The sequence below is a fragment of the Anser cygnoides genome, chromosome 12 (genome assembly GCF_040182565.1).
Source record: "Anser cygnoides isolate HZ-2024a breed goose chromosome 12, Taihu_goose_T2T_genome, whole genome shotgun sequence".
NCBI lineage: Eukaryota > Metazoa > Chordata > Aves > Anseriformes > Anatidae > Anser > Anser cygnoides.
The window spans coordinates 15,352,624-15,374,591 of record NC_089884.1 but is presented as its reverse complement, the minus strand read 5'-3'; positions in this window follow the sequence as shown (position 1 = coordinate 15,374,591).

Genomic DNA, 21,968 nt, shown 5'->3' with positions numbered 1-21,968 from the left:
TGGCATCCGGTTCTGAGCACACCAATCCCTGCTGTAAACCCCCCCTCACTGAATACAGTAGGGCAGATCTGCAAGCACCCCATTCTAACATGCTCAGCTCACAGGGGATACCTCAACCTCCCAACAGTTTCCCAAAAAAATTCTTCCTGTCCATAAAAATACAGGAATTTATGTTCAACTAAACAAACCCCTAATTTTTACTTGTTTGGGACTGATTTTTTTGTGTGCATTTGCATTTTTACAAAAACACCCAACCTTGGGTGATCCAAGGCAACCTGCTTACAGGAAATTGTTCCCACAAATGTAATGTTTTGGTTCCCCGACCTTTTCCCTTGTATAAGCTAATCAAATACTTTTAATAACAATTGGAATTTGGTCACGAATAGGAACAATAGTGTTTTCCAAAGGAGATTCTCTCTCCTGGTATCTTTCTTTACTGTGCATTGTGTGAACATTTTCTGCCCATATAATAGAGGGCCAGAAAATCATCTGTCAGGGGATGATGGATGATGAAGTCTGCTACTTCGGCCTCAGGGCCTGGCCCTGCTGCTATACTTGACTTAGCCTTCAGTAGGCACTAAGTGCTCTGTCAGATTCATGCCAAGGGAAAAGCATATGCCTGCAACTCCCCAAAGTGTGGGAACCAGAATAAACAGAGACATTTTTAACGTTACCACACATTCGAAATCTGCTGTGTCACTTTCCTGTAAGCACTGTCTGTATTTTTGTAATACATGCAGTCATTATGGGTTTGTGGCTCTGTCCGTCACTGCTGTTCTTTGCGGCACGCTGACCGAGGAAACAAATGAAAAATAAAAGGAATGCACAGAATACATGACCATTTGGCTGCCTCCTATGCTCTGTCAGCGAAGGAGAGAGGAGTTCTTGGGGTTTTCTTGTCTCCCTTGCCCCCAACGACACTTTCATTGGTTTGTTGCAACAAGGCTTTTCTCACCTCGCGCAGCTTTATTAATTCAGGGGTTTTTAGAGTCCCCCTGGGTGCTGTATCACCGCACATTGATACGTTACCACAGGGCTATAGTTAAAAGCCAGCTTCCATGCTTCTTTCCACCCCAAAAATTCAATCAATCATTGAATTATGCTGTTTGGCTTGGACGGACTGCAGCAGGACTCTCAAAATCTCAGGCATGTCCATTATGAGCCCCATGTCCCACAGGTCCAAGCTAAAATGATAGCTTAAAAATGATGCAAATCCAACATTGTCTTCTAATGCATACTTTCATTTCATATTGCCTAGCTACTATTTATAATCAGGCTTTTAAAACAATGTTCTTAAAAGAACATTGTCAAATGGGTCAAATGCAGTCAGGCTGGAATTTCCATTCTTCAAAAATTCCCCAGAGATGATTATCACCATGTCTCCTCCTCTTTCATCACTGCCTTAGCATGGAATATTTATACCCTGGCTAGTATTAAAAGGCTTGATTCCTTGTTTAAGAGAGAGAGAGAAAAAAATGTCATGAACAGTTTAAATTACAAAGAACAATCTGCCCTTTTTTTAAAGGTCTCCCCCCCTCCCTTTTTTTTCCCCCTAGTGCAGGTACAAGCTATACCCATACAGATCAGTATACAAGCTTCATGAAAACCTTTTATATATTAGATATCCCTTTGCTTCAGAAGAGATATTCTCCAGCCCTGATTTACCATTGGATAATTTCAGAGGAAGGGGTTTACTCGCATTTTTCTCCTTTTTTAGAGCTTCCTGCAGCTGGCAGAAAGCACTGAGGCCCTACCAAGCCGTAAAATACAGAGCTGCTCTTACAGGTTTGGACCAGACACACGAACCCTTTACAGCATCATCAGCAGGTCCCTGCAGCACCAAAAAAAGTGCATAGCAAGCTAACTATTAGACACCATTGAAGGGAAGTAGGAATATTTTCAGGCTAGCTGGTGTCACTGTCATAACGCATGCAAATTCCAAATGTCTTTGGATTTGACATGAATGTTTATCAGAGCATGATGCCTGCTCTTGAAAACTCTCTCCCTATTCATATAGGAATCGGCATTTGCAACCCTCACACTGAAAACCAAAGTCATTTTAGGTTATTAGATAAGGATCCATTCCTCTGCAGTATCAGTAGGGCTTTCTTTTCTACGTTAATACATGAAGATATCCATCCAAAGGTCCATTCATCTTGCCTTACAGGTGGGTTTAGCTGACAGCTATGAGCCTGACTTGACTTTTATACCAACACATCCATCCCAGCACCACTCCAGGCTTCCCTACAAAATATGCCTGTCAGTACAGCTGCAGAACAGTTTAAATGTTCTTATCTGCTCCTTTGGATTCCCTCGGGGCAAACTGTTCCTCGAGATGATCTTTACCCTTCTCCTGAATCCAACGCACTGAGACCAAAAAAGGCATTATGGCCAGGGACTGGTGTGACTACAGCAATAATTACCAGTTCAGCAAATAAGCTTCTCATTGCAAGCACTGCTGAGGCTATACGTGAGCCAAGAAGAACCCAGAATCATTGTGTCAGCAATTCTCAAAGACTATTTTAAATGCTATCAAGTTTAATAAAACTTTTACAGCAGAGTACAGAGTGTACTTTGTGTTCCTTTGAAATTGATGGAACAAGCCAATTTTTCCAGGTTTGTAGGCATAACATGTATTAAATTATAATAAGAAATAGCTATTTAAAACCATGAAATGAAAGACTATAATGTACATTTAAAGGTCAACAACTGCATGAGTTTTCTTATTATATATTTTATCTGAGAAGTACTGGAAGACAAAGGAGCTCTGGCACCATACGTGTACATCTGGAGACTCGGTCGCTACTCTCTGTTCTGATTTGGACAAGGACCCGCATACATACTGTTACAGGATGGCCCTGCTTCACCTGAGCCTCTTCCAGAACTGCCTTTGCCTATTAAGAGGGTGACTTACACCCGTTAAGTAATTTGCACTACATGTACTACATACAGACAGGCTTATGAAGCTGCAATAGCAAGGTCAGACTGAAATACTGTGATTTTATTCCCATCTCTGCACCATACTTTCTCTAGGTCTTTCACTAAATCAGTTTTAATGCGTCTACCCCAATTTCTTGTCTGCAAATACAGGAGGTTAATATGTCATTTACAAGGGAACAGAGGCTGTGCTAACTAACGCTGCCAAATAGAAACAATAGAGATGATCAACAAGGAAAAGCCCATTAGAAAACACCCAGATGAATTGGAAACTTCACTGAAAGTCAGGAAAGAAATGTGATATAGGTTTTGGCTTTTAAAAAGCATTTTAACATCTCAGCATTAAAAGCATTTTATTTCTTACTAAACATTTCTAAAATCAGACTTGAACTACAAAGAAAATGATAAATATTGCTGTTTATTTTATTTTTTTATTCAAGTGCCATTTCAGTGGGCCTCCCATATTCTAGCCTCTTCACTTAAACTGACTTGTATTCAGAGGGATATAAACAGGATTTCATTTTAGCAACACCTTTAGAGCAATGTACTTTCCTGGCTCCACACACAGCAAAATCTACACACATGGACAAGAGCTCAGCATCAACCCTATTTTGCAAACGCCTTTCATTTGCTAATAATTACAACCAGTTTTCAAATTTCCTAATGTAAAACCCAATACTGTAGTGCAATGAAATATGTACTTCATGATACAGACCTGATTAAGCTTCACAAACCCCAGAAATATTCATCAATGTTTCCTTCTATTGTGTAGATGCATATATATATTGCATATGGAGCCGGATTTAAATCCAGTGACATCTATGGAATGCTTCAATAGAAAATAGGGATCAGTATGGGCAACCTTATACCTCGAGGCTACCAATCAGACAGCTTTTGGGCATTAAACTCAGCAGACTTAAATGAAATATAATTTTTTGGAGAGGAAATCTTACAGTATTCATCAAATATGTAAAATACAACATAGAAAAACACTATCCCAACACAAACCCAGGTGTTTAATGATGAATGTTGTAAAATTGGCACAACTTTGAAAAGCACAGCTGTGATTAGGATATAATTATCTTATGCAAGAAAGCCATTTCAGAGCTATAATTCTTTGCTGCTAGTGACAGGAACAGATTTTTATTATTTTCCACTCACCTGAATTCTGCAAAGCCAGTGCAGCCATAAAACATTGCTTTGGATTCTATTCTGGCTTGGAGTTCTAAACATTTTTTTTTTTCATAGCTTATTGAATAACGGTGACTTCTTGTGAAGAACCCAGCTTTCATTCTGAAGCTCAGACTGATGGAACAGGGCTGGCAGCACACACACCTATTATTTATTACTGGTTAAATACGGAATGAAAGTAATTGGAATAAACAGTGACGCCACAAATATTTGTACGTTACACAGCTCATCTACAGCGAGTTTTTGTATCTCAAGCATATCATCATATCAGAAGACACCATAATATGAGAAAATAATTCTACTTGTGTACGAATACAACAAAACTTGGATGCACAGGTTACCTGCTGAACTAGCTTGCATGTTATATTCTGCACAGACATCCGTAGCAGCACACATGTGTACCATATGGATCCTTGTACTTTCAGATCAGAGTCTGGTACCATTTGAATACAATTGCAAAGATTGCACAAGAGCCATATTGTCAAAATTGGCTCAAGGGAGGCCGAGATGTGGCCATGGATACATAAATCTCCTACCACCAGAAGGGGAATTTTCTTTTGACACAGAAAAAAAAGAACAGGTCTGTCTGGGAAGAAGAACCCTTCCTGACCAAAAATCTCTACAATATGGCCCAAATCAAAACCTAAAAGGATTTGTTACTCTAATGACTTAAAATTTTGAAAAAAAAGCTCTTTATTTTTCCCCCCTTCTAAACTTTGGATGCAATAGCACTTGAGTGGAATAAATAAGATCCAAAGATATTTCAGGATTTGAAATTCACAGCTTCCATACATGCTGTGTTATTTGCAAAGCCTATAAATTAATATTAAAAACTTCTGAGAAAATTCATTTCTATTTTTAAACTTTTTTTTTTTTACATTTGATCTGTTTAATTTAAGGAATGTAAGACTGCAGACGAGATGAATTTTCTAGTATCTTAATCGTAAAATTATATCACCGCTACATATTCACAAAATGGTTAAATAATATTCATAAATTAAAATAATGAGAGTGCAATAATTTAGATTGTTCTACAACAATCCTAAAGGTGAGTAAAAATAAAATAATCCATCTGGCCATTTCAATTAAAATCTGCTACACTGTAATAAAAAAGCATTCGGAATTAATATAGTCAAACACATCTGCCAAAAAAATCCTTCGCTCTGATTGACTAAGACTGATTCAACTCTGCCGTGGGCTCTGGCCACGAGAGAGAAGCTGCGCTGGATTACACAGCCCTGTTGAGACATCTTCTTTAAATAGGTATTTTAAAAAGTCATGATCCCCTTTTCCACTAGATGTTCTCTGTAAACATTTGGGAAATGAATCACTCAGCAGCCATAGAATATAAGAAGAAAAAAGCACTCATAACTTGGAAAAAAATAGCTGTATTTCTTGAAAGAGACGAGAAGGCTTTCTGTAATATGAAAGCACAGCTTAAAAGATATGTTAGATCCATGGAGATCTATTGCATAAGGCTGAATTTCACCCTCTGTGTAAAGAATCAGCACAAGATTTACCCAGTCATTAGCCATGATTAAGTGGTGTTTTACAGATTTAGATGGGACGGGACTGAAGGAGGGATACCATGCTGGCCCTCTTCTGGTAGCGCCACTGCTACCCTAGGAGGGAGCTCAGCACTGCCCCAGCTACACCTCCCCATTTCCCAGAGCCAAAGGGAGAATAACGGCCCTGCAAAGTAACCCTTGCAGCAGAGTGCTTGGAAAGCCACCTGAGTTATAACCCACGGGAATAAGTCATGAATGGTGGGGATCTCAATGGACTTTGTGGACGAAGACTGCTTGCAAGTGGCTCAGAAGTCACTGAAGGTCCCAAGTCTGCCAGCGATGTGGAAGTCTGTATGTAGCAACGCAAATTCAGCAGCATCCATCCTGCATGAACCAGAGTGTTTCCTGTCTCTGGAACTCTTGTGGAAAAGACAATGAAGTGTTGAAGCACTACAAGAATAAAAATTCTTGCTTCCAAAAGCCTGCAGCTAAAGTGGAGTTCAGCTGGAGAAAGGGTATTTCACTGGGAAGCCAGCACTGGGTCATTAACTTAGGAAATCTCCATTCTCATGGAAATCTCAAGTCAACTAAACCTCTAATGAGGTCTTCCTGTTTCTGTACCTTCCACTACTTCTCAATAGGAAAACTAAAGGAAAACATCCACTTTGTTTTAAACTGTACCTTGTCCTCTTTGCTTTTTCTTTCCTGCTAACAGCATAGAGAGGAGGAGACTCGAACTGCAAATTAATTATGGTACAGATTATTTCCCTGAGACTTTTCAAGCCTCATTAAAAAAACTCAATTCTCATCAATTTTATAATCCACTAACATTTGTGTTGAGACTTTGTCTCTTCCCCAAAACAGAGAAGAGTGCCAGTAAACTGGGTTCGAACTCTGTATTAATCAAAATAACTTTGAGTTCAGCAATTATTAAACCCAGTTAATAAATGTGGAAACTGCGACATATACAAAAAATGATGTAATTTGTTTGACATGCTTAGTGGTCCAGCGCATTAATTAGGGGCCTGACAAGTTTATGGGAAGTATTTGCTAAACATAGGAAAGCTCAAATTGGGAACATCTACGAACAGTACAGTACTCACAGCCAGCAGTCGGAGCATGGGTTGTTGGATGAACGGGTTAGAGCATGACTCAGTAGCTGTAAAACTATCTGGAAATATTTAAGTCAACAACCATGATTTGTATCTATAAGAAAATCTGAGGGCTGGGGCTAGATTTTTGGATTCGCTCTGAAAATTGTACAGGAAATGATTTCCTGCATGCAAAGCTGTTTTTGCAGATATCAATCACGCAGTTGGCTTAGACCTGAACACACACAGGTAAATGGATGCCTTTGCTCTCCCTTCTTCTCCCTTTTTCCCCTTTACTCTTTTGTGGGTGGGGTGAACAGAGTACATTTAGGAATCTGAAACAAACTTTAAGCCACATTTTAAAAACGGAGAAAAAAGAGGGAAAACCATGAATTACGACGAACAATGAATCGAGCACAGTAAAGCTTTCCCCATGGCAGGAGACTGGTAAATGTTGGGAAAACAAAACTTTATAATTATTGACACTTGTGCTGGAGCAAATCTAAGCCAAACCATTAAGTTGCTCAACCACAAAGAGATGATTAAAATCGTTTTGAGAATCTGGCTGTGCTTCTCTTCTGGAAATAAAGGTGAGGTGGAAAAAGGACTTTATGCCTGGATGTTCCACAAAAAAACAAAAACACAAGCTAACTTGTTTTTAATTGTTGGGTCGAGTGCAGGGCTGTAATTGCAGGAGGAGAAAAGGGAGGATAAAGGAGTCCACTGCAATATTTCTGTGGTGATGAAAACCTAAACTGAATGTATTATTTTGCAATTAAAACATCTGAGGCAGTTCTTCAGTATGCTTACAATGAGAATATTGAGAATAGGTTCAAGGGTAGGATTCTCAGAAACAGTAATTTCCAATAAAATATTATCTATGCAATCAGAATGCCAACTTACAGGAGGAAAAATGCAACGTTGAAGTTGCATCATCTTAAAAAGTAGACTTGGCTCATTCTCTAAAACATGCAGACCAGAGCAACCTCCAAACAAAACAAGAGAAAACGAGTGAGAGAAGCTTCCCAGTCACCAAAAGTGAAATTAGTCATTTCTGAAGGAAAAAAAAAAAGGCCAAAAATCCCAAACAATTTCCCAATATCAACCCTTTTAATTGGGATGAAAATGGTTTGGTTTATTCGTGCTGATCTAATAATCTTTTTTTTTTTTTTCTTTTTCTTGCAGTGCCTTTATGGCTACATCTTGTTCCAATTCTGGTTTCATCCATTCCCCTTTCCAAACAACCATAGCTTTCATATAGGCTTGCCATACACCAGATCCCATCTGTCTGTGACCTTGAATAAACAAGGGGCCTTTGATGTTCGTACGCACTTCCAACCACTTTGTCATTCCTGGTGATATACGAGCCCTGCTGTAGTGACATGCACTCATTACTGGTTTGTGGAAGTGCCTTCTGCTTCTTCTCTTGATGTAAGTTTACCATAGAACAAATTTACTGTAATCTTTCTGTTAATTTGTGCTTCCCTACAGAGTGAGGAAGAGGTCAGCAAGGCAGCGCCGGGATGCTGGAAATAGCAGTTCTGCACATGCAGCACCCTGACAGCCAAAAACAAGGGTCTAATTCTAGAGCAGAAAAACAAATCACACAACAGCCGTCCGACCAACCAATTGATGATCAGAAGAGAAACTGCTTGAAAACAAACATTACAAGGAATCTGCTAACTGATGGACAGATTTACACACCCCACACAGCAGCTTTGTTGTGGCGTTGTGCGCTCATCCTATTACATCTCAAGGCTGCTGTTCAAGGCTGTTGGGTTTTGGCACTGTCAAAACGAAATGGAGATTATGTGGTACCATATGTCAGGCAGCTGAAGCAAAGGATTCCTGGCCTAACGAGCTTGCCTTGCATTGAAACCACCATAGCAGGAGAGGTGGGTGGTGCAGCGTGGGTTTGCTCTCGCCCCAGCACCTCAGCGACTCTGAAGATGAATGCCTGGGTGCTTCTCCTCCTGCCAACTGCAGAGCAGAGTTCATCTTTCCTCCAAGACAAAGAAGAACATGAAGCGAAACCCTTCGGCAATTATTTTTTAATGTAAATGCATGTTTATTTCATACCCTCAAGCCTTTTAGTCCTGGTTGTTTGTGACAAACATTCCACAATAGGCTCTTTAAAGTCTGGCATATGTGCCAGTGCTAACAAACATACAGCAGAAGACATAAGACAATTAAAATGAAAGACGACAACAACATGCTGCTAATGGTTTTACATTATTACATTGTAGAATAGTTACTGGTACATCATGGAGGAGCTATCCCCACAGCTCTGCACGAACCTGGGCTCCATCAATAAACTCATCTTCATCCTGTAATACATTGTTTTTCTGCTACCGTGACGTTTGTGCTCCGCACTCCAGCACCCTGGAACTGTGGGTAAGGCAATGGCACAGCCACGTGCCAATGATGAAAAGATGCTCACGGCCCACGTCCTCAGTCAGTGCCCACTGAGGAGGCACCACAGGTCGACTTAAGATCGAGTTGGACACAGCAACTGCAGCAGGACACCCTGCAAGCACCAAGAGGGCAGGCACTGGAACCAACTTACAACCCAGCCCATTTTGGGGAGCAATTTGACTGAAATAGCATCTGAGATGTGCTGCGAGGGAGCTTGCTGAGGGCCCTGGAGGCTGCTAGTTGGCTCTCTCAGTGCTGGCTTGGTTTTGCCGTGACATTTCTGTTTTCTGGGGGGCTCTCAGTTCAACTGGGGGTCCCAAATAGATAACTACAGCTGGAAAATGGCATTTAGGCACTTAAATGTAAGTTTTTTGTTTTGTTTTGTTTTGTTTTGTTTTTAGAATGTTACCTATAGACAAGCAAATGCACTACCAAAAATTTAAAGAAAACAAAAAACTCAGGAAGGAACCACAGTGGGTCATGATTCACTTTTTTTCTGCAGCAAAAAATGCAGAGAGGTTTCAAGGTCTGTTCTTTTTTCTTTCTGAGATTTGTTTTTTTGGGGGAGTAGGGAGGACACAAGAAAGGGAAAAGAAACATAGAAACATTCCATCGCCAAAAAAAAAAAAAAAAAAAGGAAAGGAATACTTTGGGGTGTAAGAAACTCAGGTTCAAGTCCCCTGTGCCCCACAATGGAGACAAATGCCCTTGTCACCCACATTACTTGCTGTTTCTGGGTGGCTCGCTGCCCTTCATCCCAATGAATGGCAAAGCTAATGCTTTCAAATAAAGCTTTTTAAAAATCAGATTTCAGCAAGGTGGAGCTCTAGCTGGATTTAACAGATATCACCTCTGAAAAGTAAGCTTCATTGTTGAAAGATAAATGGAAACGTACATCCCCTGCTTTAAGAACTGGTTCCCAAGAACTCCTTTTTCTGGTTCTTTCCCTTATGCAATATCTGTGCTATATAAATATTTCAGCAAGAGTTTTCAATACAATTTTAAAAATAAAGATATTACATTCAAGAAAGACCAAAAACCCTTAGCATTGTCCCTTTATGTTACTGTCACAGCTAATAGAAATTGCCTATTTTCCCCCTCCAATGGAACTGCTATTTACATTTACATAATGATAACTAAGCATGTTAGCTGTAAAGACACTCCAAGTATCTCTGAAAAGTTTTTATAAAGTATGAATTGAGAGCTACATGGAAAGATTTTCACACAAAGCACTTCTTTTTTCAATATAGCTTCTATCCATTCTTCCTTTCCCCTCCTCCCAGACTTATTTATTTTTTAACCAAAACGAAAAGACATACACACTTGTCTTCAGGTTAACGCCACAAAGGGAAGGAATTTTAAATCCCATGAAAGAGATGAGGCTCTATGAAGCTTAACAGCTCTAAATTATTGAAGTATTGGAGAGACTTGGAATTTTTAGCAGTCACGAAATACATTTGCAAGGAATATTAGCTCAGTTTTAATGGAGAAGAGAGATTTCTCCCCTGCCTGGCTGGTAGCTGAGGGCAGGGCAGACAGGCTTGTCTGGGGGGCTGCAGAGAAACCAGGCTGGGCTCCTGCCTGAAGCCGTGGTCACTGGCCCAGCCGTCCTCTGCAGGGCACGGCACGAGGTTCAGATACGTTCTCTTGCTGACATGTGATAGAGTTTTCCCTGTCAAAGCTCAGCCACCCTGCATCGACTGAAGCCCAGCTGGGAACTCAAGCAACCATGCCGCTCGTGACCGTGCTCTTTGCAACTAACCATGTGCGGGAGTACTCAGAGCCAATGAGGACAAGTGATGCAGGTTTACTGCAAAACCCACTGCCACTGATAAGTCAACGGGTAATACTAGTATCATTTTGTATAAGTGGAACAGACTTCAGCAAAAGTTATTCCAGATCTGCCCCTGGCCTAGGTCTTTTACTGTGTGAAAGGAAAAATTACTCAAGTCCTCTGCTGGCTGAAATAATAGCTCTAAGTCCCTGTGGCCCCTAACAAAAGTTTGGTACTCTAGTGGAAAAAGTGCTTGCTTTATTTTACTGCTAGTGAGGACAGATATTGTCATGTTTATGCATTTTTAAAAACACTTCCATGAAAGGGGCATTGCCAGCTTGAAAACCATGTGCTGAATAAGCAAGCTACACCTACTCTAGTTACAGCAGAACACCTCCAATTAAGAGCGATCACAGATGAGAAGAAAAACATATTCTTAGTTTGTTCCTTTCACAACATTCTGTGTAGTCAGAGCTATTCTGCTCTCCTGGTCACCCTCTCTACTTCTGTCTTGCTAAAAAAGTATCCATGAGCACCACAGCACTCACATCGACAGTGTTATTTAGGTCCTCGCTGACGGAGCGCAGTGCAATCATCCCCTTTCTCCTCCTCTCATTCAGGCTGGCATTCGGGCTGGCCTGCATTATGTGCTAACATGTCTCGCTTAATTGAGATCCTATATTTTGCAACTGCTTAAATGAAAATTTAATTTGGAGCACTCTTCTGCCACTGCAGTCTGCCTCCGCAGACTGGCAGAGGAAAGACAAGAGAGCCACCAGCACACTCAAACTGTGCAAGGTGCTTGACCAGCAACTGGTAGGTGTTAGCAGTTTATAACACCTGATCGCCACGCACCTCTTTTTGCTCGTCTTAGCCAAGGGAACTCTTTAGTGGATGTGCATTTATCTTTGTTTTCCAGAGTGACTTGAAATGCCTTGCCTGAGGTTCTCTGCCAGCCCAGGATTAAAACGTTCCTCTAGAATACCAACCCCCTGACCCCGCCAGCAGATGTAGTATTCTGGCTGCAGTTATCCTTCTAGGAGATGCACAGCCCCTACACGCAGGAGGAATTAAGACTTTACTGGGTCTTTTCTACTAAAGCTGGTTTTAGAACTATCGGCGCCCTTCCTGACAAATTACCAATCCTTCACTGAATGCAAGCATTGCAGACGTTTTTAAAAAGATCCCTCTCCTCCCATGCACAGCTCTGTAGAGTCTGGCCTGGAAGAGATCTAATATTGAATCAAAATTAATTTGGATGCAACTTAACAACAACACCAACGACAAAACCAGACCTATTAATACTTTTTAAAAGAGAATACCTTCAAAGCATTGCTACCGAGATGTTCATCTAAAAAGGAGAGACCAAACCACTGTAATGTGTTTTTCAGGCAAACCAGAAATCCTGTGCTCAGAAGAATAAACATTCATAAACTCTGCAATCTAATTTTATACAGCAACAAAAATGTACAATAAATTTCACAGTCCTATTGATCCTAATACCATTGGCATCGCCCCAGCAATTGATTTAGTCATTTGATCAGCTGGAGAAAGGGATAGGGAATATAATATTTTAGTTGACTTCATAAATTCAGAGCCTCAGCTTTCAAGTCCAACCAATAACACAATAAACCATAGAGACCATAAATGGAACAACTAAAGTTTTGTAATTACAACATGGTTTATAATGTAATAATTTAACACATGGCAGGCATGTTTGATTTATGCAAGATGCAGAATAGGAGGTTGTTTCTCTTCGGAGCCGTAGCAGCAACACATTTCCTTGATAAATATTCAGAACAATCAAGTTTGATATCTAAACTTCCCCAAATGATGACTGCATGCCTGGCACTATCCAAATTTGAAGGTTTAAGAGGGGAAACAGATCTATTTTCCCATTCTGCAGATTTTTGGACCCCACTGGGGCAGCACACTTCCCAGTTTACCAGTAACTTCGTGGACGAGGAGTCAGTTGAAGAACGAGGAAGCCGGCACACCACCACGGCCAGGCAGCAAACCCAGCCTGGGAGCCCCGTGGATTTCGGGGAGATGTTTCTACACGTTCAGGCTTCCTGAAAACACGTGCAGCTTGCTGTGAGCAGGGGATAAGAGGAAAGGGGTTATGTCTGGCCACTGACATCTAGTCCACCTCAGAAAACATATCTGCTCTGAGAGAAAAGAAAGCTTTATTCTCTTGATAGCAATACATCCATTTTCATAAGTTCGTCTCAAACTTAAGGAAAAAACAAACCCAACAACAGCAAACCAAAGCACCAGCCCTGCAAAATCAATTTCCCTGTTCTGAAAAGCCTGCAGCTGTCCCCAGGCACTCTGACAGCCGGCAGAAACCTGAGCTCTCTTGCTGCAGCCCAGATCTGGATCCATCTAAAATTCAGCCCCAGCTGAAGCTGCAGCTCTCCCAGGAAGCCGGATTTACACAGCTCACATCTGCTCTTGAGCACTGCAAAGCGAGGAAGTGACCCAAGCCCCTGCCCGTGTCTGCGGACAGGTTTACACCTGAACAGGAGCAAGTCGTGGTGCAACAGCAGTTTCTTTGCACGGGGCGCCTCTCTCCTGTTAGGTATTGCTGCGGGGCTCTGGCACTCACTCAATGCAGCATCCTAACAGTAGTGTGCTGGGAAGGTATTCGAGAAGCTTCCCAGTGCTAAGGCTTCAGAGGCCCTGTAGAAGTTGTAAGCTTCGAATTTACAGCAGCCCTTAAAGAGAAGGCCATATACTGCCCCATCCCCTATGGAAAATCCACAGCAAAATCTCCCACCCAAGGAAATGAGTCCGTGACACGACAGGATGGCAGGATGGGGAATGTGGGGAGGCATTGCTCAATCCAGGCTTGCTGCCTGCTCGGCTGAGGGCAGCATCTCACAAAATGCCAGTCCCCTCGGTTCGAGCAGCAGGCACCCGCGGCTGAGCAGCCCAGCCCAGCGAGGAAGGCTGAGCTACGTCCCCAAAGGCCTGCATGAAACAGGGGCTTGACAAATACTGGCAAATACAGGACTTACTGCCATTAGCTGGTACTTCTGAAGAGGTGCTCCCCCTTTTTTAATCTTAATTTCTAAGTATCTCTTAAAAAAAAAAAAAAAAAAGCTCCTCTTGAGTTTCATCAGAAATGACTTGGATGATCTTCTGTTAAAAGAATGACTTTTATCCTCATTCAAATACATATTGTATTGGCTTAGAAACATCAAAGAGGCAATGTCTTTACATATTCTATTTCTAAGAAAAGAAAAGGAGTTCTTTCTTTATTAACATTGGTAATGTTGAATCTTATAATGAAAAATGCACAAAAGCAATATTTTTGATGAATAGGTAATAGAACAGCAACGAATAAGAGCGCATTAATATTTTTCTTCCCAAAGACTCACTCAGATAATGCACTGGGAGGGTTTGGAATGGAGACGAAGCCACGAACAAAATGAGGTCGGTGGTCTTCCCCTGCCCCGTGTACTGCCCGATATTTTTGGTGCCCTTGCACAGCTCGAGCCCAGCTATCAGCATCCGATGGGCGCAGCCCACACGAACACAGCAGGAACGCCTTCTCTCAGGCCAGAAGTGCAGGAGTCAAATAATGCTGTGTGACCATACCAATACTCAAACATTAGCTAGGCAATTATTTGAATTGTAACAAAAGTAGAGACTTTACAAGCAACATTTTTGTACCATTGAATATTTTTATTTATTATTATTATTTTCTTTTAATGTCAGCAAGTGACCTGCAGAAAAGTCCATAATATTTTTAGGTACAGGTGGGCACACATCCCTTTCATCTCTGCTGCGTATAGTGCAATAGAGCCTTTGTGGTGTTCGCCAGAAAACTTATTTAGGCACTTGGATTTTGAGCATTCCTTTCTCTTTTTGCCATCCTTCACCATTGTCTTTGAACAGTCAGATAATACAATTATAAAGTACTACATAAGCAGTTAGGCTGGGAACCCAAAAAGGCAGAAAGAGAAAGAAAATAAATAAATCAGGCGTGCCATTCCCCCTACATTACTTAATTATAGACAATATAAATTTAAAAAATCTAATGGTAATTTGAAAAAATAGTAGTTTAGATTGAATCCTAAGGAGATTTCTGTTGAGGTGTGCAAAAGGGATGTCACAGGAAAACACACCACAGTAGAAAAACAGTAAAATATTGTAAGATTTCTATCACATCTGGAAAATACCTCCATATGTATGTACAAAAAACAAAGTTACTTTGTTCTTTGAAATGTTTTCACTAGGCCTTGGAATTTCAAAAATCTCAAAGATTACTTGGAATTTTTGCAGTGATCCCTTCACACAATTTTCCTTGCTCACCTGGTTTTACACAAAATGGAAATTTGTCTCTGGGAGTGACGTACACTGCAGAAGTAAGCATATTCCTTCCCAAGTGTTTCACCTTTTCTTTGCTTATTTTATAACAGAAGGAAGAAACGTTTCATAGCAACAAATACCTTGAAGGATGAAGACGTGCTGGCATCAGAGTTTGTACAGGAGGGTAAATATCTGTGTGAAAAATGGTAGATGAAGAGTAAGGGTGTATTAGAAAAAGCAGAGCACTAAGGAAAAAGCGGAGAGGCACTAGTATATTTTGAGGGGCACTGATGAGACACAGTACCCTCTCTGCATTCACCCTCATGAATCTCTCACTCTGCCTCGCAAATTATTTTCCACAGAGGAGAATTTAATCTACATCTCAGCTCAAGACCCAGTTGTCTGCTCGTTTGTCAGCTTCTCACCCCATCATTTCCATGCCGGAAGGATTGCAGGCTACAGCCATCAAACCAAAGCTGTGGTCACAGGTGTGACATCTGAATTCGTGGGGCAGGTTCTTACTTTGTCCTTATTGCAAAAGCAACATTACCATGCTCATCACATTAATTTACAAATAATTTCACTATTCTCCATCTTTTCCTTTTCTCCTATATCTCTGTCTACTTGTCTAACTTCAGTATGTACCAAACTCACAGCAAAGACTTTTTCTTTTCAATGCTCAGAGCTTGGCTCATCCAGGGACCAACTAGAGATAAATAATAAGACTACAATTTAATCTGCACTCAATCACTGTGATCTATGGAATAGCAACGTCTTGTTTGAAGTGTGGTATTACATTTGGAAACAGCAAACAAGAAGCTAATTATTTTCTGTGTTTGTACCTGTCACTCTTTCCTATAGATTGAGCCACTGTCTCAGCCTGCTGACTTGGAGCTTCGGAGAAACAAGAGACCAACAGGGTTGAACCGTGTTAGGGGAAAAGAGTTCAAACAAAGAGGAACAGTGCGTCTGGATGTCTACAACATCTGATGCAGTGGCTCAGGACATGGATGCAATACTAAGTTACGTAGTGAAGCACTGGCGTTTTGGTGATTACATAGTTCAAAAGACGTCCACAGACAATCAAATTGGAATTAACAAATAGCGTACAAACTGCACAGGGATATGTAAGTGAGATAAGAGGAGAGGAAAAGAGTGCTGGGATTCCAGACTCATAGCTTTGGTAGGCTCACAGGGTTTGTAACAGCTACTGTAATTTCTGCATGAGAATAAACACTTCAGAGGTGGGAAGAGGAAAGCGGAGAAAAGAACTAACAATGAAAAGAAAGGGAAGCAGCAGCCATTCCCTCTGCTTTTAAAATATAAACTATTAGAAGGAAAAGTTTCTAAACTTACTTTTAAATCCAAGAGTCATAACAGCTCCCTGTGCTGTCATTAACAACCAAAGATTTTGCCTTAAAAAGGACTAGGAGAGATTTTTTTTTAAGCAATTATTCAAATCTCTGCTTTTAACGTACAATAAAAGTTATGAAAACAGAATTGGCACAAGAGATTTTACAGAGCTGTGAAAAATTAAACCATGGGGGAAATAGCCAAAAGAAATGTTTCATATATTTGTGTGTACGTTTGCTTGTATGTTCCAAAACAGAGCATACTCGATGACAGCCGAGAAGCTTGTGTGCCACAGTGAAGGATTTATGAAAGTGAAGTCAAGCCTCTCCTGAGGCTGCAAAACCCTGCAGTTTGCTCTGACTCGCAGCCTTTCAGTTTCATCAGCTTTTGGATTCTGCACCAGCATTAGCATACACCTGAAGGTACTCATCTCCACCAAAACGTGCAGGGCCATGAATAATCAGCGCATCACAGACTTGCATGAAAGGCAACATTTGTCTCCGCGAGGAGCACAGAAGTCAATGCAGCGCTGATACACGCAGGCTTGCCTCCACCCGTGCAGCCAGGCTGCAGTCACCGCGCTCAGGACCGAGCTGCTCCATGCTCACCCTTCTCCTTGCTCCCTCGCCATAGGCATTTCAGCAGTGCCTATGGGATTCGAACAAACCAAATCCTGCCGCTTTGCTAAATCCCTACCCATTTGTCTTGCGTTTTAGAATTAAACTCCTGGAAACATAATTACATCCAATATAGATTTTAGGCATTTATTGGCAGATGTCGTCTCCCGCTTCGTTCCTGCTGCAAATGGGCACATCACAATCCTTAAGCGCATTTCCCTTCCTAACATTGCTTTTAGCTGGGGACGTCGGAGCCTGCCTTCCCTCCCAGGGCACGCAGCAGGACAGATAGGACAGAAGATGCACAAGCCATAAATCCTTCCCGATTCAAAGATCCAGCCCTGTTTAATTACCAGGCAACCACAAAGGAACAGCTCCTGAAATCCTCTAATTGAAGGGAATGCGCTAGAGCCACAAGGACAGGGGACACGTGGCATTTGGTGGGAGTGAGGAGGACCTGCAGGGACTGAAAGGGACAGCACCACTGTCCAGCATTCAGAAAGCCAGAAACAACCCACTGGGATTGTACTGTCGATGTTTCCTTACGTTATCAGGTTTTTAACAATTGCCAGTCCATCTGCAATGAGCTGGCAATGAAAATGCAAAGAATATGGTAAGTGGGCACCTGATTCCCCAAATGTCACCACTGATCTAACACCTGCCTGCCACACACTGCTGCACAGAGCATCATGAAACGAGAACACCCTGTATGAAATCCCATATTCTTGCTAATCCACACAACTACTGAAAAATAATACACTAGCTCACATGAACACAGAAAACACAAAATGCTCTCTTGAGTAAGATTGTCTATGGTTCATTTAAAGCCTTGACATTAAACAACACTGAGATGAGCAGAGGTCTGTACTGTTCGGGTGATCCCTGGTCAAGTAAAGATGGCTTTTCCAGGACATTTCAGTGTAACTCAGTCTAGCCTAGAAAGTTCAAAGTTTCAGCCTAGCTGCCATCCAGCTACACGTGTTCAAAGGAGCCACAGAGATGCTGAATTTGGACAGATGCAGAAAACTATACTGAATAAACCTGAAAGTGTCTCAGGACCTCAAACTTGCCCCTCAAACACGTTGGGAAATGTTTCAGTACTTTAAAGAGCAGGTTTAACGTGCATCCAGCATCCTGCTGCATCCCCAGAGAAAAGGATTTTCACAGCACACCTGATCTGCAAGCACAAAGACAACCCGAGATGGCTGCAGAAAATGAAGGGGCTCACAACTTGTGCAGAGGGAAAATGCTTTTCCTTGAAAGGGTTCAACCTCGCGAGCTCAGCGCTGAGCCGAGGCTTCCTTGCACCTCCGCCGTTCCCCCCGTTTAGTCTTGCTTCTAAACACCTTTCTGCTGCCATCGCTGCAATGCTCAGAGGTTAACAGGCTGGGCTCTGTTAGCCAGAACACAACGCTACCATCACCACCTCCAATTAATAATAAATCGTGACTCTAACTGCTTGGTTTAGAAGCTGAGTGCTAGCAATCTGACTGTAAATGAATGAAAAGGAAGAATCTTGTATTTCCATTGACTCTAGAACTGGGACCTTAGGCAAATAGTCTTCCCTCACACGAGTCCCACAAGACAATCCTGTACAAATTTTTGGCCAAGGACTTCCCAGTCTCTGGAAGATTCTGAGTGCATTTCCCTCCTGTCTGAGGTTCTTCTATCTGCCCCCATCACAAAACACAACACACTTCTGTGTTGCTGAGAGCATCACCATTATTTGTACTTCTGCAATTTGTCACGTACAGGGGAAAAACTCGCTGTCGTATTAACTTATGGCACTTCCATAACTACTTGCCACAGCCAGCAAAAGATTACTTGAAAGAAATTACTCCAGGACACAAAAAAATGGCTTGCTTTTGCTCTGATAATTTTTCAACTTGCCTTCTCCGTAGAGGGGAGCAGGAGCACTGTCTTGGTATGCAAAGATGGAGCCCAAACCCGTCTGTGTTTATATACATCCCACTCCTCAGATGGGCAGGGTGCAAGCATGCATAATACATGTGGGTCAAGTTTGATTGCTTAGGAAGGAGGCAATAATGCTGGACTAATTATTTTCCTGACCTGACGGGTAATATTTTATTTAACTCCATGCTGGGGAAGCTAAACTAGCTGGCGGGAAAGAGAAATGTATTCTCAAAGGGATAATGCAAGTTTATGCAGCACCTTTGATTTTGCATACACCCGATGATTGAGATAATTTCAAAATATTATTTATTCATTATGTTTTTATTTGGGCTCAGAATGCGAAAGTTCAATTTTCCTGTTCCCCTCCCCATGCCTAATATTTGTTACAGTTGCATTTTTCAAACCATTTACTGTCTGGAGGGTAAGTAGAGTGACACTGCTCATAATGTGCAAATAAATGTGAAATAAGCTAGTCAGCTCAAGTGGAATGAATTACTGTCACTGGTAAAATAAGGCAAGAGGGAACGGCTGCCTTGGGAGCTAAAAAAGACTCTAGCAGGTATTGCTATTGAGCGACTGGAATAACACTTACTATGATTTATCAAAGACCACTTGAAAGCACTTCTGAGGCATTAAATAGGCATGAAAAGAGGCTTTAGTGGCAACGGGACTATGCCAGAACTGAGTGATTAGGAGACTCAAAAGCTTGACCCTAACACGCAGCCTATGAACAAGTGACGCCAAAAACCTTCAAAGCCTTGCGGAGGAGAGCGCAGCGCTCAGTCAGTTCCGAAGAGGAGGGATGACCACAAAGCTACTGGGCCCCCACTACAAAAAGGTGCGAGCCTAACTACAGAGAAAGGAGGAAAAAAACAGCCCGGGACTACTGCCACAGTCACACAGCAGAGCGCCAGAAACAGCTTTGTGTAGGAATAATCATGGAAATAAAAGGAAAATACTTAAAAAAAAAATCCAGTTGCAATATTGCAGTGGTTTTACAACAGCAATTGGCTGCACCTGCAGTTTTCCCTGGTAGCCTGCAACTACAGCAGTGCCTCCATGGCATGGCACAGCATGGCATGGCACAGCATGGCATGGCACAGCATGGCATAGCACAGCATGGCATGGCTAAACGTGCCAAAACAAATGTTCCCAAAATGAACACTCAGGGGGGAAGGAAGAGACTCCATGCGGTGGAGTTCCCAGTTCCCCATCTTCATCCTCAGCTGAGCCTAGGGACTGCTGGGAGGGGGGACCATGCAATGGGGAACTGCCAAGTGGCTTAGGGAGCCCCGTTCTCCTTTCAGACTGCCGAACAAACTACGTTTTGCCAGCCAACTGCGTGATTTGGTGCAAAAGAGAGCCATCAGCAATCAGCCATCAGCAAAGATTTAAAAGCAGAGAGCTGTAAAGCGATCTCACATCACTAAGACTTCATTATTTTCACAAAATATACTACTGCCATTTACTTGAACATTATGAAGTACTAACATAAAACAAGTCTCCTACAGTCATTAGCAGGAATTAGTGAAGTTCTGCTGTCTGTCCAGGTACAATTGTTGCTGTTCTAGGTCTTTTAAAGAGCTAAACCCCGTCATTGTGCCTGAAACCAAACAGTGCTTGAAAAATACATCAAACAAATGCTGATAGTGTGAAGTACGAGGCCCACACCATTTCCCTGACATTCCCAGGAAGCTCGCTATGAGAGAAGCATCAGCTGTAATGCCATAATAACGGTACTGAAGATGCATCGCAGTGGGATCCGTATGTAGCCCTAATGGCACAGAACCAGGAGCCCACCTCTCCATAGTGGGTAAATCCAAGGTAAAACAGCCCAGCTGCCCTCCAGCTATTCTATAACAGGAGGGAAGGGACCAAGAGAGGGCAGGAGGCTCTCTGTGATGTTATCCCCTACCCAGGAGCTGGCTGGGCGAGTGCAAACCGGGGAGCACCGTACGGTGTCAGTGGCCTGAAGCTCCAGACGTGCTGCGAGGTGACCTCGGCTCTGAAAAGGGGCAATAGATGGGGAAGGTCTGCACAGTCACGACATGTGATGGACCTTAGCTCCTCAGCTTTGAAAACCTGCCCTGGGGATTTATTTCCCCCAAAGTGCCCAACTTCATGGATATCAGACAGCAGTTTAGTAGTGTAAGCAGGTTTTGTTTCTGCAGGTAACTTCACAGGGAATTATAGCTCAGGAAATTTTGCATCCATACAACTGCACGTGTGCAGACAGAACACAGCAAAGACTCAGAAAGAGCAACTCTCCTTGAAAAGCAGCTGAGCCTCAAAACCACCGCCACCTGTGCCAGCAGCTCCCAGAGCACCGTAAGGGAAGGGAACTCCTCCTTCTGCCCTTCTTTCCTGCCATCTGCTTTCCAACCACACTGTGGCTCAAAGGCCATCCTTTTGCCTAACAGAAATACTGGAAAATGCCCTATTTCTGCCCCGACAACCCTGCTTTTCCAAAGGTAATTGCATTGCTCCTTGAGAGGTTCACTAAAATTGGTAAATTAGTTGGGTCTGCCGCTGGTAGTGACAGGTAGGAAGAGCTTCCCAACACACACAGCTTTAGCTACAACATCTGTGGAAAAGTCCTGGGGGATTTGGAACAATGAAACTGTAATTTAGCCAGTCAGTCAAAAAAGAGCCATAGAAGGATTCACAGAGACACTTCAGCACGCAGAGCCCGCTGTATATTTTATGAGGGAAGCACTATCTGCCTCCCCTCTCCTTCCCCGAGCCCTCTCCCCTACACGTCAAGCTCACAAACAAAACAACGCAAGTACTAAGAAAGAGGAAGGCTATCTTCGTGGCGTTGCTTAGATCTTATAACAAATATAATCCTCGG